The 16,608-nt window shown below is 46.0% G+C and overlaps 1 long non-coding RNA gene across 2 annotated transcripts in view; it reads right to left on the minus strand.

Annotated features, from left to right (window-relative positions):
* Positions 1-2,669, minus strand: part of Gm35170 — a 44,853-nt gene extending 42,184 nt beyond the window's left edge. For both annotated transcript variants that reach the window (XR_003949818.1, XR_001780376.2), the window contains exon 1: positions 2,606-2,669. This is a non-coding gene — a long non-coding RNA (predicted gene, 35170). The remainder of the gene's footprint in view (positions 1-2,605) is intronic.
* Between the last annotated feature and the right edge of the window lie 13,939 nt (positions 2,670-16,608).

Genomic DNA, 16,608 nt, shown 5'->3' on the forward strand with positions numbered 1-16,608 from the left:
CTGGTTGCTCTTGCAGAGGACCTGGGTTCAATTCCCAGTTTCACAAGGCAGCTCACAATGATTTGTAACTCTGGTTCTAGAGGATCTGATGCCTTCTTCTGACCTCCATGGGCAGGTGGTGCACAGATGTACACACCCAGGGACACACACATACAAATATATACACACACATGTATATATATATATATATATATATATATATATATATATATATATGTATATATATATATACACACACACACACATATATATATGTATATGTGTGTGTGTGTGTGTGTGCGCGTATATATATACACATATATATAATCTGACTATATATATATATATATATATATATAGTCAGATTCTGGGACAGGCTAGCCAGCAGGATGAGCTCCAGGTTCAGTGAGAGACCCTGACACAAAAGAATGATCAGAGAACATATACCTGCCCCCTGAGATGCCCTTGAGCTCCCAGGGAAGTCTCCTCCCTCCACCTCCAATTTCCCAGGATTTGGAACACTGGGGCTACAGTGCAGAATCCAGCTTTCCCCGCAGGTTCCTGGGATGTGAGCTCTGTCATCAGGCTAGTGCAGTGCAGCAAATGCTTGTACAGCCCTAGTTTCTACACCTTTAACCACTCCAATTCACGGAAAGCAAAATTTGTAGTCACAATTTAAATTTATTTGCAGGGCTTGTTTGTTTGTGTGTTTGTTTTCTGAGACAGGGTTTCGTTGTGTGACCCTGAGGGTCCGGTTCTGGAACTTGTTCTATAGACCAGGCTGGGCTTGAACTCGGAGATCCTCCTGCCTCTGCTGGGATTAAAGGCATACGCTACCACCACCTGCCAGTTTATTACAGTTTCATGTATCTAAGCCAGTAAGATGGCTCAGCAGAGAAAATAGAGGTGTTTTCTGCTATCCTGAGTTCAATCCCAAGAATTCACATGGTGGAAAGAGAAAACTGATTCCTTGCAAGTTGTCCTTTGTCTTCCACATTCAAACCTTGGCGTGCCTCTGTCTGTCTCTCTGTGTCTGTCTCTGTCTCTCTGTCTCTCTGTATCTGCCTCTCTCTCTCTCTCTCTCTCTCTCTCTCTCTCTCTCTCTCTCGTGTGCGCGCACACACACACACACACACATTTTTTACAATTACTTTTAAAGTCTTACGCGTCTGTTTCCCAGTGTACTTTCCCAGCAGGTTGGTGGGTTGTTTTATTTTATTATTATTATTTCTTTCTCCAGTAGCAATTAACCTGACAAACCTCTGCTCCCTTGCTCTCCATGTAGATGAACCACTTCAGACATCACCAGATAAGCTTGGTACTTTGCATTTCTGAGCTTCTGAGAGAAGGCTGCCTTTTCAGAAGCGGGCGGAACAATGGGGCTCATTTTAACTGCACAATCTTAGTAATTAGAGAGAAGAGGTCCCCCAGGTAACTGCTGAGAAAGGTCCCTTAATTTGACCCTCTTTCACACAGTCCAATTTTCAATAAAACCAGACACTTCACCTCATCCCTCAGGAGACCGGCTCCGAGTCTGTAAAGCCCAGATCTTGCTGGGGCTCAGTCAGTCGGAAGGCCTCCCTCCCGATTTCCTCACATCAAACCAGCCCTCCCAGCCTCTGCTGTGACTGGCCCCCATGGCAATATCAGTCAAGTGCAGCCTCTTCTCCCCCCCTCCCATGGCACCGTCATTATTATTTTTGATGATCTGTTCAAACCTTCTACTCCTACTGTCAGTGGAAATGCGAGGCAGCAGTCGATGGTTTATTCATTATTTACTTATTTATTTATTGACTGGAGTTTCTATTGCGATTACTGTTTTACGGGCAACAAAAAAAGAAATATAGACACACCTCTCACTCCAGAACACCTCCCTATTTAAACCCAAATCGCAATACATATGCTTGCAGACGCAGACAGACTTCCCAAACCCGCTGTGACGCGTCACTCCCTGTGTATGATGTGGTCTGGTTTGCTTCTGGCCTCAGCTCCACCCCCACCCCCACCCCCACCCCGAATTTGGATGTTTGCTCCAACAGTTCAGGATGGTAACGGCCACTGTGGTCACATGCAAGGTTCCTTCAGGCATAGACTTTCATTCCAGCACCCAGGAGACATTTCTGGGAACCCTTCTCACTTCTGGGTGTTTGCTTCTATGCACCAGGCTTTCACATCCAAGCCTTTGCACCTCTGGGTCTCGGCACAGAGGGACATAGCTGAGGTTCCGGACCGACTGACTGTTCATGGCTGTAACACCAGTCTCTACCTTGCCGTGCCTTCCTCTCTCTGTCTCTCCAGCTGTTCCAGCTGTTCCAGCTGGAGAAGTGAGAAGTCCCTGTCTCCTTTTGTCTATTTCCTTAAACCCTAGGCTTTGTCTGAGCCTCCCCCAGTGATTCTTACATCATAGGTATCCCTAAAGTCTTAGCACCCATGCTTAGCTCTGCCAGCGAAAGCCACATCCTACTTACTACTTAACAATGCACCCACCATGCATACAGATTTCACCCACCATGCATACAGATTTCACCCACCATGCATACAGATTTTAGTGGTGACAGTCACCACTAAGCCCCACTACTCACTTAATCCAACCAACACCCACTCCCCCCACCCCAATCCCTTTTACCACACAGCATGTAGTGGATATTATGACTCAGTTCTAGAATGTTCTTCTTCCTCGCTTCCTGGGCACAGCTGCCTGTTCCTCTCCCACCCTTCCCCTTGGTGGGCCCCTCCTCTTCCTGCCCAGCTTAGTTTATTTCAGCATAGCCATGGTAAGGTACTCTGACAAAGAGCAACTCGGGTAAAGGGGGTTTGTCCAGATTCTCAGCGGAAGTGTGGGGTCCTCCACGGCAGGAAGCCAAGGCTGCAAGAGCTCGGCATAACCATCCACATCACACCCACCATCAGGAACAAAGGCCATGGAGGCTGGCACACAGTTTAGTCACCATTTTATACAGGCTAAGATTCTCATCCAGGTATTGTCTCACCCACAGTTGGGATAAATCTCCCACCTCAATTAATTTAACCTCAATAATCCCTTAAAGACAAGGACAGAACCTCACCTTCCTGGCTGTTCCAAACCTCATCAGACTTGACAGTTGAGATCAACCATCACAGAGCACATTTGACACCATAGCTCTGGCCCCAGACATGGTTGATCTACATAGCTTTCCTTGAGGAACACTTTAGTCACGAACTAGAAGCTCTGTAGGGATGGCATTCAGACCTGCATACCTCATTTGAACCTAGTTGCAAGTGTGTCTGTCTTGCTTGGAAGACTCTCTGCTAGTGAGCTTTCCAGTACAGCCTAAAGGCCTGAGATAAGCAGCTTCAGCAGAGAAGGAGGGGTTTTGCTCACAGTTTTGGATCACACACATAATCATAATAAACACATTTTTAAAAATATAATGATAAAAACAGTTACAAATAATCTCACCACCCAGAAACAACTGCTAGCATTTGGAGAGTGTGGTGGTTTGACTATGCTTGGCCCAGGGAGTGGCACTATTAGGAGGTGTGGCTTTGGTGAAGTGGGTGTGACCTTGTTGGAGGAAGATTGTCATTTTGGGAATGGGCTTTGAGATCCTTTGCCTAGCTGCCTGGAAGACAGTCTTCTCCTATTTGTCTTTAGGACAAGATGTAGAACTCTCAGCTCCTTCTCTAGCACTATGTCTGCCTGGTTGCTGCCATGCATCCTGCCATGACAATAATGGACTAACCTCTGAAATTGTAGGCTAGCCCAAATTAAATGTCCCTTTAAGAGTTGCCTTGGTCATGGTATCTCTTCACAGCAATGGAAACCCTAAGATTGGGGAAGTGGGGGGGGGGGGGTGCTGGAGGGATGGCTCAGTGGTTAAGAGCACTGACTGCTCTTCTAGAAGTCCTAAGTTCAATTCCCAGCAGCCGCATGGTGGCTCACCACTATCTGTAATGAGAGATCTGATGCCTTCTTCTGGTGTGTCTGAAAACAGCTACAGTGTACTTACATAAAATAAATAAATAAATCTTTAAAAAAAAGACAGGGAGGCTCTTCTTTTAGCTTCTTTATATGTATAGATATACTTAACATGTATGTAGGCAGAACACCCATACACATAAAATAAATAAATTTAAAAACTAAAATAAATAGTAAAATCACACACACACATATATATATATATATATGTATATATATATATATTACATGTATATCAAATGATTGTTTCAAATGCAATTATTTGGGTTTATTTCAATTAGATGTTTGGTTTGTACAGCTATTTTATTTATATAATTTTTAAGTTTTTTTTATGCATTTGCCTGCATCTATATCTGTATACCATGGTCATCCAGTGCCCTTGAAAGCTAGAAGAAGGCGTCTGATCCCCTGGAACTGGAGGTACAGACAGTTGTGAGCCACTGTGTAGGTGCTGGGAACTGAACCAGACTCCTCTGCGAAAATAGCAAGTGTCCTTAACCACTGAGCCACCTCACCAGCCCTACTGTATACCTATTTTATAAACCTCAAGTGTTTTATATACATATATATATATATATATATATATATATATATATATATATATATATACACACACACACACATATGTATATATAAACACACACATATACATATATATATACATATATATGTATATATATATATATATACATATATATATACACACACACATCTATGGTGTATATATGAGGTTGCATATATATATATACATGTATATATATACATGTATATATATGTGTGTCTCTGTGTGTGTGTGTGTGTGTGTGTGTGTGTATATATATATGTATATATATATATATATAGTGTCTTATGTAAACAGGGCTTACAAATGCTTAAGAAGCCCTACTATGTATGTTTCATGTATTATTTCTTATTAAGATATTTGTTTATTCTCTGTGTGTGCGCACCATAGCAAGCATTTTCTCTCATGTGATCATTATAGCAAGTACCTTTCTTTACCTACTGAGCCCTCAAACTTTGTTTGTGCTTTCTCTCTTGCCTACAGCTTTGTAAACATGTAACAGCTGTATAATAATACATTGAGACGGTGTGCGTTAACCTGCCTAATTGCTTTGTAAAAGGCTATTTTAAAACATTATTATTCATAGCTTGTTGTTTATATTATTATTTAATCTTTATGTGCATAGCAAGGTTTTTACTGAGTCATCTCCTTAGTTCAAAAATGTGCTATTCCAAAAATGTAACCTGAAGTGGTTTCAGAGTTCAAACTGGGAGACAAGAGAGAAGTCTCCTTGTTAAGAGTCCTTGCTGCTCTTCCAAAGGACCCAAAGTAGGGCTCAGTGCCAACACTGGGCAGTTCACAGCTGCTCTCCAAGGGATCCAACACCATCTTCTGGCCTCTGGGAGAACCCCACACACATGTATGCACGCACACACACTCTCACTTTCTCTCTCTCTCTGACACACACACACAGATGCTCGAACACATGCATACACACACACACATACACACAGAGATGATAAATTTAAAACATTTAAAAAATCAGATAGAAATGAAGATGTCAGGGCCCCCTTCGTAGCAACCTCACATTCTAGGACTTCCTCAGTGGCCCTCTTTCTTGTTCTTCCGGAAGCTCTGCGAGGGAAAAGATGTTTAGCCTTGGTATTCCAAGGCTTCCAGCTTCAGCGGGGAGCTCTCAGGGATAAGCTTATCAGAGAACGTGGCTCTCCTCCTTAGGCTCTTCCAAGACCCACTCTAGCCCCTCTGACACTCCCCTCACTGGACTGGGATGACAGCTCCCTGAGACACCGGACATAATTGACAGATCTACAATAGAACAGAGCCTCGCTATCTTCTCACCTCCATTATTTTAATCTCTCTCCAAACAGTCAACTAATGGATCTAAGTTACTGTAAAAACTCCAGGGACAGTGGGTGGTTGTCCATATATCCCTCAGAATCACAAGAGGTCCTGCCCTGTACCTGATTTAGGGAGCTGTGCAGAGACTCAGGCTTGGGACAGAAAGAGACTGAAACGTGCAAGAAGCATAAAGTCTGGTCCACTAGGAAGGGACAGGCAGTGTGGCCCACCTCAGCACCAACGATGTGCATTTACTCCTGTGGAGAGCAATTGGAAGCAAAGGCTGAAACGGTCATTTGGAAGCGGACAAAGATCGTGGAGGATTAGGGATGAGGCTGTGGGCTGACTTGTCCCATCATGTAGCGCTTTATGGAGCTGATCGGTTTGTGCATGGCACCAGGGAATCTAGCTAACTGGAATGGCCCCAACCTTCCAGCAAGTCCCATGGTTGCTGTGTGGGAGGGAAAGTCTGCAACACAACACTGACCGTAGTGATTAAAGCACTATTGAGGTGACGTCAGCTAGCAGGGCCAGCTTTGTGTGCCAGCAGGCTCGCTCGGGACCTGCGCCATCTCAGGCAGCTTCACACACGAAAGCACCTCCTGAGCAGTTCCAGGCTCGGCCTGTGGGCATTGCTGTCCTTCCTATTCATTCCTTTCCCCAGAGATTTATGGAGCTCCTACTGTGTGAGAGGCTCTTGCCCAGGCCCTGGAAACAAGACAGCCAAATCACAGAGTAAAGCACGTAGGACTCTAGCTAGAGTAGATGTCACAGAAAAGGCAACTACTTATCATATGCAGAGTCCCCCAACAGTGAGTGGCCATCCATAGATGGTCTATGGCACTATGGCACTATGGGGGTTTCCCTGGTTAGTTTTATGTGACTGTGACTTGTGCTAAAGTATGGCATTTCGTTGTTTGGTTAAACACCACTTACATAGCACAGTGAACTCACTGTGTAGCCAAGGGTGACTTTGAACTTCTAATCCTTCTGCCCCTACCTCCCCAGTGCTGAGAGGTGCCAGGGATCAAATCCAGGTTCTTGTGTATGCTAAGCAGGCACTGCACCAGCTGAGCTACGCCCCCTGGCCAGATGTGATGAGTGTGTAAGTCAGTGGGCTCTGAATCAAGCTCATCCATGGAGGGCAGCAGACCTCATCCATCCATTCAGTTGAAGGCCTTAAAAGAAAGCAGCCCAAGATTCTCCAATAAAGACTGAACTCTGCCCCAAACAGCCTGTGCATTCAAGATGCAACATCAGCTCATCCTGGGGCCTCCAGGCAACAGGCCTGTCCTGTTACTTACCAGCCCCACAATCACTAGAGTCAGTTCATTTGTCAGTCTGTCAGTCAGTCAGTCTGTCTGCCTGTCTTTTTATCTCTTCTCTTTCTCTCTGTCTTTCTGTGTGTGTGTGTCTGTCTGTCTGTCTGTCTGTCTCTCATCTAGAAATGAGAAGGCACAATCACTGGCTCAGCTACCCTCTCTGCTTTCCGCTGGTGGGCTAAGAGCCGAGATACAAAGGAAAGGGTTGCTAGAACCCTGAATGTGCCTGAAAACTTCATGCATCCACGTTCCTGCTGCGTGGAAATCTTCTCTTTGCAGGTCCTTTATCAATAGCTCCAGGAAGCTCATGCTCATGCTAAGCCTTGCAAAGCCTGCTGCTGGCTGGGCACATGTGGAGTGGATGCCTCTTCCCTGGTAGCCCTTGCGCTTGGAGTCCCAGTTGGACTCCAGGCACTTGGTAGCAGACCAGCCCAGGGGAACCGCCTGTTCTGATTGTCACTGCCCTATATCCTTGGCTTGCCTCTAATGTACAGTGCATCCTGGAAAGCTACAAAGGGGACAACAGCCTTCCAGGAGGTGGGAGGCTGTCACCACAGTCCTAAGGACAGTGTATAACAAGGTCTTTTAGTGATAAGTACATGATGCTCCGAAGAGAACTCTGCCGACATCCCAGGTCTAGTGCTTTGGAAGAGGAAAAAAAAACAAAACAAAACATTAAAATATGTGTCATTGCTACAGATCTGTGCTGTCTTCCGAGGACAAACACAGAGACCCATTGTATGGACTGCAAGTCAGGAGCCATGTTTGAAAGCAGCACACAAAGCCTGCTTGTGCCCCAATGGATCTTTCCACATAAGTCTTGGGGCAAAGGAGGCTGAGTTGATCCCTCAAGGTCTGAAGAGATCTCTTCTAGTGAACAGCAAGGATGGATGGGGGTCATCTCTGAATCCTGTGTCATCGCTCCGCTGACAGTACCCAGTCAGGCAGAGTTGTCCAAAGGCTATGCTCTTCCTAGGGGGAACTGCTTCTAAAGTTGTGAGGTATGTCTTCTCTGTAGAGCTGGATCAATATGCATGGGTGGTGGTAGGGGGTGGTGGTGGTGGTGGTGGTGGTGATGGTGGTGGTGTGTGGTGTGTGGTGTGTGCACGTGCGTAAGTGCATGCATGCGTGTGTGTGTGTGTGTGTGTGTGTGTGTGTGTGTGTGTGTGTGCACATGCAGGTGTGTGTGTGTGTGTGTGTGTGTGTGTGTGTGTGTGTGTCCAGAGGTTGACATCAGGATTGTTCTCCACCTTATATTTTTTAGGAGGGTCTCTCACTGAAACTGGAGCTGGCCAATTCGGCTCATCATTCCTTTGCCCTGAGATTTACTGAGTACCTAGTGTGTGTGTGGTTCTTTTCTGGGCCCTGGGAACAAAGCAGCCAAATTGTGATTTAAAAGCATATAGGACTCCAGCTAGAGTAGATGTCACAGAAAAAGCTGCTACTTGTCACTTGTAGAGTCCCCAAACACTGAATAACCACCTATGGTGTGCCACTTCAATCTTTGGTATGCCCCTTCAATCACTATAGAGGTTGGCCTGGTTAGTTTTATGCAGCTTCAATGTGAAAACTTTGCTTTTTAGAGATTTATTTATTGTGTTTTCTTAATGGGTGTATTTCTTTTCTTCTTTTTTTCGAGATTTATGTGTGTATTTGCTTGTATGAGTTTATGTGTATCATGTGTGCAGGAGCCTACAGAGCCCAGAAGAGGGTATTAGATCCCCTAGAACTGGAGTTCCAGGCAGTTGTGAGCTGCCATGTGGGTGCTGGAAACCAAACCCTGGTCCTCTGCAAGAGCACTAAGTGCTCTTAGCTGCTGAGCCAGCTCTCCAGCCCATGAAATGTATTATTCTTAAGCTAAACAAGTTTCTCTTCCTTACAGTGTTCAAAACAATTTGTGCTGTATTTCCCTGTTTTGAGGTGTGTGTGTGTGTGTGTGTGTGTGTGTGTGTGTGTGTGTGTGACACATATGTGGATGTGTGAGGACCCAAGGCAGGTGACTCTGCCTCCTGAAGCAGGTCTCTCACCAGACCCAATGCGCACTGATTGAGCTATTCTAGTTAGCTAGCTTCTTAGGCTCCTGTCTCTGTGTCCCAAGTGTTGGGATTACAGGCCAGCTGTCATGCGCAGCAAGCATTTGTGCGGGGTCTGGGAATCCAAACTCCAGTCCTCATGCTTGACTGGCAAATGTTTATCCACTGAGCCATTGCCCTGGCCTCATTTCTGCGGTTTCTAAAAACTATACCAAGACACAAGTCTGGAAGGAGCTTTGTTGGTAGTCCTGCCTAGCCTGGAACTCACAATGTAGCCCAAGCTAGCCTCTGACTCAGAGATCTGCATTCCACTGGATCCTGAGTGATGGAATCAGAGATGTATACCACCACCAGCAGCTTGTTTGTTTTTAGAGACAGGTTTTCATATGGCCCAGTCTGCAGTAAGCTTTATATATAGCCGAGGCTGGCCTTTAACTCCCGACCTCCTCCTTCCACCACACACATCACCACACCCAACTGGAAACACTCTTGTGAACATAGGCATCTTTCAAGACTGGGGATAATGGAGAGCATTGTTCATCTTTCCAACTTTCTATATTTTCATTATTTTCTATTTGGAAAGAATAAACCCAAATAAACAGATATGTGGTCACTATGGTGAGAAGATGGGGTGGGAGCTTCATTATCTAGCCTCCCCCTTGGTCTGGTGTCATGTTATACCCATGGTCTGACAACTAGCTGCTGGGAACCCTGCCCAGGCTGTTTGAGACGAACGCACAGGACCGCTGGCTGACTCCAGATCACACCAGATTCCAAATTTAGATGCCTGGCAACCTCTGAATGTCACTGGGTTTGTGTTTTGATTCCCCTTTCCTCTGGCTCCAGTTAGGAGTGCATGTGCACTTGCATGAACACTTAGCACAATATACATGTCTGAGTTGTTGGGGTGCACAGGACGAGGGGCAAGTGTGTGTGGGGACTCAGCCCTGCCTCCTGAGAGGCAGACAAACCCCTCAGCAAATCGCCATCTCTTCTCAAAAGGATACTGGCACTTGAGGCCTGGTTCCTGCAGGGCAGATCTCAGTAATGGTTCCAAAACAAAGACTGCAGTTGTGATGGTTTGTATGTGCTCAGCACGGGGAATGGCACTATTAGGAGGTGTGGCCTTGTTGGAGTGGGTGTGTCACTGTGGGCGTGGGCTTTAAGACCCTCATTCTAGCTGCCTGGAAGGCAGTAGTCTGCTAGCAGCCTTCAGATGAAGATGTAGAACTCTCAGCTCCTCCTGTACCATGCCTACCTGGAGGCCATTATGTTCCTGCCTTAATGATAATGGAATGAACCTCCAAACCTGCAAGCCAGCCCCAATTATCATCCTTATAAGAGTTGCCTTGGTCATGGTGTCTGTTCACAGCAGTAAAACCCTAAGACTGCATTCTAGGGAGGAACATAGGTGGTCTAAGGGCAAGACCTGTCCCTGGTGGTGGTAATGCGGCACACACACTCAGAAGACTGGCACACAGTGTGATGACGGGCTCTTGGTTAACCTGCTCCAAATTCCCAGACCATCAACTGCTTGAAGGTAGGGCCTGGGCAGCTGCAACAAGCCAGTGAGGTTTCTAGCCTTATTCCTCTCATTAGCCATCCTATTGCTTCCAGGAAGAGCTGAAGCTCTGAGTGTTTGAGGTCAAACAGGTCTCATTCTGCAAACGGCTTCAGAAATCTGCTTGTCACCCGAACTGCCATCCCTGCGGAGCCCAGTACCCCGCTCCTGCCCTGCTGCCTGACACATACCCCTTCACTTCCAGCAGCTCTGTTTGACTCTGTTTTGTTTACCTTTCATTACATGATGTGTGTCGAGTTTTGCCTGGAAATTTGTGCACTACATATGTCCTGGTACCTATGGAGACCAGAAGAAGGCATGGGATTTGTAGCTGAAGTTACAGATGGCTGTGAACCATCATGTGGATGCTGGGATCAGTCCTGGGTCTTTTGGAAGAGCAGCTAGTGCTGTTAACTGCTGAGCCATCTGTCCAGCGCTGTGTTTAGTTTACTGAGACAATTTTACGCATCGCCCACAGGCTGGCCAAGCCCTCACTGTGTAGCTGAGGATGAATCTGAATTCCTGATTCTCTTTCCTCGACCTCCCCACTGCTTGCACTGCAGATGTGTTCCAGTACGCCCAGCATCTGAGGTCATTTTGACAGACTCCCACCTCAATGCCACAGGCAGAGGTGAACCAGCAATACCTGGTAAAGGGTCATTCATTCGTTAATCCAACAAAGGAGTGTGCCACACATATCACAGCCTATCACTTAGGCACTGTTCTGCTCAAGTAGAATCAACTAAACTCTTCATAGGACAGCAGAGGGGAAGCCAGCGGGACTCCAGTCCCCGGCAGAGCACATGAGGCATTTGAGTTTGGCCTCACACCACCCGGGACAACCAAAGAAAAACCTCTTTGTTTTCCTTTGCATTTATTCAACACACACACACACATACAAACATACACACACACACATATATATATATATGTGTGTGTGTATATATATGTATATATATACACATATACATACACATATACATATATATATATATATATATATATATATATATATATATATATATATATGTTGCATTTACTTATCTTACACATTTTTGTGTTACAGTGGGGAGTATGTGCCTGCCATGACTTTCTGGAGTTGGTTCTTTCCTTCCGTCATCAGTGGGGCCTGAGGACTGAATGCAGGTCTTCAGGCTTAGTGATAAGTGTCTTTATCAATTGAACCATGTTGCTGGCCCTTAAACTTTTTACATTACATTTACTAATGTGTGTGTGTGGGCGCGCGCATGCGTGTGCACAACATTCAAATAGAGGTCAGGGAATAACTTGGGACACTTGGCTCTCTCCAACATGGGACTGTATTCAGGTTGCCAAGCCTGGTAGTAAGTGCCTCTAGCTGCTAAGCTAGTCTGCTGACACCATTTAAAATACTTTAGGAGGGGGCTGAAGAGATGGAGCAATTGTTGCTCTTGCAAAGGACACAGGTCCAGTTCCCAGCACCCATAAGCAGATCACAACCTTCTGTAACTCCAGTTCTGACATCCTCTTCTGGCTTCTGAGGGAACCAAGCAAACATGTAAGGCACACACATACACACAGACAACACACACATACACACAGACAACACACACACATAAAATAAAAAAAATGAGTAAATCTCTGGCCTGCTCTGGGAAACAAAACTGATTGACGGGATGCACTCTAGCCTTGTCTTTTATAAGAGCGTGATGAAAGGAAAGAGACACAGCGAGGAAATGGCATGGCACTTCTGAATGGAGACTCACTACAGAAGCATTTATACAGCATATGTAATCATACACGTGACACTGAAGCAGCAGATGCAAAGGGCAAGAAGGGATGGACCTTGAAGGCCGGGCCTCAAGGGTTTAGAAGGAAAGCACCGTTTGAGAAATCAAGCATTTCCCACCAAGCCCATCCAGCGCCACTCCCCGGACCGTTGTTCACATGAGCCCATCACCTGGAGTAACAAGGGCCTTGAGGGTCCAGCTTCCCAAGTAGTGGAGTCTCCATCTCTCTGAAATGTCTCCATTTCTGTTATCATGTCTGTCGTCCCACTTGATCTCCCCTTTGCTCTTTTTTTCAACAGGTAGTTATTAAATACCTACTGCGTGCAAGGCACTGTGCCAGCGCTGGGATGGAATGACAGTCAGAAGAGGGAGGTCTAAGCCTGAGGGAGGGAGACAAGCAGTCACGGGGCTCAGATGGAACAGGAGGGAGTAAACTCATAGGACAAATGAATGATGATGAATGAATGAATAACTGTTTGTTTGAACAGCCTGATCTACCATGGTACAGCCATTGCCTAGGACAGCTTTAATCAGGTCACCTTCCTGTCCCAAACTTCCAGCGGCTGTGTTCTAACTCCTAGCCTCTTGACTCTGTCCTTTTTGTTTCTGAGATGCTAGGGATGGAACCCGAAGAGTTCAGACATGCTATGCAAGTGTTTTTGAGCTGTTCCTCCAGCCCAGCCTTCTGACTCAACACGCTCTGCTTCCAGCCTAGCTCTCTACTCTGTTAAGTTCTAACCTAGGAGATAACCCAGTCATCTCCTGTTTGTTTTACCTTTTTAGAAACTTCACCCTAAATTTTGATGCTGAATTAAAAAAAAAAAGTCTTTATTATTACATGTAAGTACACTGTGGCTACACACAGAGGGCACCAGATCTCACTGCGGATGGTTGTGAACCACCATGTGGTTGCTGGGATTTGAACTCGGGACCTTTGGAAGAGCAGTCAGCGTTCTTAACGGCTGAGCCATCGCTCCAGCCCAATGCTGAAGTCTTATTGGAGGGACAGAAGAACCAGAGCTGATGTGGATGCATGAGGCACATCAACTCTTTCCTCCCCAACTTGCTTTTGGTCATGGTGTTTCATCCCAGCAATCGGGATCCTGATGACAAGAGCCACCCACTGAAGCGAGAAGTTGTGACACCGGGTCAGAAAAGTCATGAAGAAGGTGACCTTATTTACAAATCTGGCAGTGTGGGTGGACAGGGAAGCATTCTTCTGTAATCCCAGCACTCAGAGGCTGAGGCAGGAGGGTTCAAAGCCAGCTTGAGTTACATAACAAAGCTTTATTTTTCCCACTGCCAAAACAAAGGAGGGCAAAGGAAGCGAATAAGCAACAATGACAAACCCCACATGGCAAAGCAGCACCTGCCCATAACCTCAGCATTCAAAAGGGCGAGGCAAAAAGATTGCCATGGGTTTGAGCTATGCAGCGAGCTCTGGCCCAGCCTGAGCTACAGTTTAAGACTGAGACAGTGAAAGGGGGAGGGGGCAATGGAAAAGGGCCAAGGAAGAAATGGAGAACAAAGAGGCAACATTGTTTTTATATTCACTGCACCCTGTCGATGCAGACTGTCAACAGCTCAGGCCAGCAGACAGCCGAGCTTGAGCTTGAGGTGTCTATTTGGTTTTGGTCTGTGTGAGTTCTTGCAAATATTGGCTCAGTGTGAGTATTAAGATCAGAGAAGCCGGCCTGGAGTGAGTTCAGATAGCGAAACGGGGAGTTCCCAGCTGTGACATAAAGGCCCATTCCTGGCTTACCGTTGGCTTTACCTTGAGTACGGAAGCTGCAAAGAAGCCCACGGAAGCCTACCAGCCTGCCAGCAAATCTCTCTCCTCCCTCTAAAAGAAAGCCTGAAACCTGAAACTCCTTATCTCTCTCCTGGGTACACCAGATCACCAATTTGGGGGAACTGAATCAAAGAGATGGCAGCACCCCTAAGCCACTTGCCTGTCCTCACGGGGCTCAGATGAGTGGGATTTGCAAAGTGCTGGGGACCCTGTGGATGACCTCCTCATTGTGACTTGCCAGTCATTTTACATTGTGGCTCACCCTGAGTCTTTGAGCGTAGACCTGAACATACCTAAGGCTTCAGTTTTTACCATGGCCTCTTCCTCAGCTGTTACCCACCACCTACTAAGACTAGACCATATACAACCTCACCTCTGTTACCCATCAGAAGTCCTCTCCTTAAGCACACCAGAGTCTAAGTAAGCCTCATCTTCAAGTGTGTCCTCTCTGTCTGACTTCCTTTTTTTTTTTTTTTTTTTTTTTTTTTGGTTTTTCGAGACAGGGAGACCAGGCTGGCCTTGAACTCAGAAATCCACCTGCCTCTGCCTCCAAGTGCTGGGATTAAAGGCGTGTGCCACCACTGCCCTGCTCTGTCTGACTTCCAAGGAACGCCATTCTGCATTTGCTCAGTTCCTGTCCGAATAACTTTGCTGGGCTCCTCCTCAGCACTATCCCCACCTATGTGGGCCTTTTTATCCAGGTTACCTGCCATATATGTTTTCTAGGAAGGTTCACAGCAATCCAAAGCTCTGCTGTCTTCAGCAGCGTGAGCTGCTGCCTGCGATTGCCCCTGCCCGCCCGTCACCTATTCCTGAGCTGTGGCAGACCCTGATAAACACAGTGCTCCAGGTTCCCTTGTCTCCCTGCTGTTTGCTGTTGCTTCTCTCTTCAGTGTCCTTCCATGAGCTTCTGTTATTGCTTCTGTGACCTCCCTCAAGACTTAGGCTATAGGTCCTCTGGGAAGGTCTCTAGGAGACAGGCTACCTTCCAGAACACTTTCATGGAAGGTAATCATACCGGTTTTTTTATATATCGTGTGTGCATATACATGTGTGCATAGGTCAGAGAACAAACCTCAGACATCCTCTGCCTTGATTTTTTTTTTTTTTTTTTTTTTTTTGTCTTACCTTGTAGCCCCGGTTGGCCTGGAACTCTATGTAAAACGAGGCTCACCTTGAATTCAGATGCCTCGTTGTCCAGAGTGCTGAGATTAAAGATGTGCATCACATCTACCAGTCACCTTGTTTTTGGGTCAGGATCTCTCACTGGCCTGGAACTTGCCAATTAAATGAGGCAGACTGGATAAGGAGCCTGTGGAATCTGTTTCTGCTCCCTCAGCACTGAAATTACTGGTATGTGCTACTATGCCAGGCTTTTAAATTGTGTGTGTGTGTGTGTGTGTGTGTGTGTGTGTGTGTGCGCGTGTGCTCAGATACACCAGCACCAGGGAATGACCCCAGTGCTTTGAACATGCTCAGCTGACACTTTACCTCTGAGGTACACCCCTCTTCCTCAAATATTCTTTCTACCACCACAAGTCCATATTCCAAACTATGAGTCTAATTTTCATTCCAAAAGATATAGCCCACCTTTTCTAGTGGTGTTAGGATATCTAAGGTAGGAAGAGATCCTTATTGTGCCAGGCTAAGTAAGCTCGAGGGGAGGGGACGATCACAAAGAAAGCTGGAAGAGAGGAGAGGTCATGGTCACAAAGTCAATGAATGGCAAGGACAAATGCTAAATGACGTCATTTTGGTTCAATATTCCAATAACTGAAGTTTTACAGTGTTGTTTGCACCCAGACTCTGGGCTCCTCATGGATTTAGCAATCTACCTAGTGCATGCTGTGTAACTGCAGGATGCTATTTGTGCTCCTTCCTGGATCATGTGATAATATCTGGACTTTTGAGACACAAAAGATACAGGTTCTCAGCAGTCAAGAATTAAACTGAAGTCAATAAAATGCTGAATAGAAAAGGCAGAAGTCTCTGTGAGAGCCACATCTGCCATCAGATCTTTCTAGGGGATATGGGTTTGCAGGATGAAAAATACACAACAGACGTTTGAAGCCGACTTCGGAGAGTAAGTAAATCTGACGACCAGAAGGCTTAAAATATAATAGAAAGAAAGGAGTGTACAGAGCTCACGGGACCCTGAAGGGAAACGAGAGCAGCAAGTCTGTTGTGTCCCTTTTCTCCACAAACATTTCAAAACATGACACTGGCGGCAGCAAAACTGCATCTCGAAGGTACTACTAGAGCGTTGTCTCTTCTTCCAGACGGGAACACATAGACAGGGAATGGCCTCTTACAGCACTGACAACTTTCAGAAG

The sequence above is a fragment of the Mus musculus genome, chromosome 11, assembly GCF_000001635.26.
Source record: "Mus musculus strain C57BL/6J chromosome 11, GRCm38.p6 C57BL/6J".
Taxonomy (NCBI): domain Eukaryota; kingdom Metazoa; phylum Chordata; class Mammalia; order Rodentia; family Muridae; genus Mus; species Mus musculus.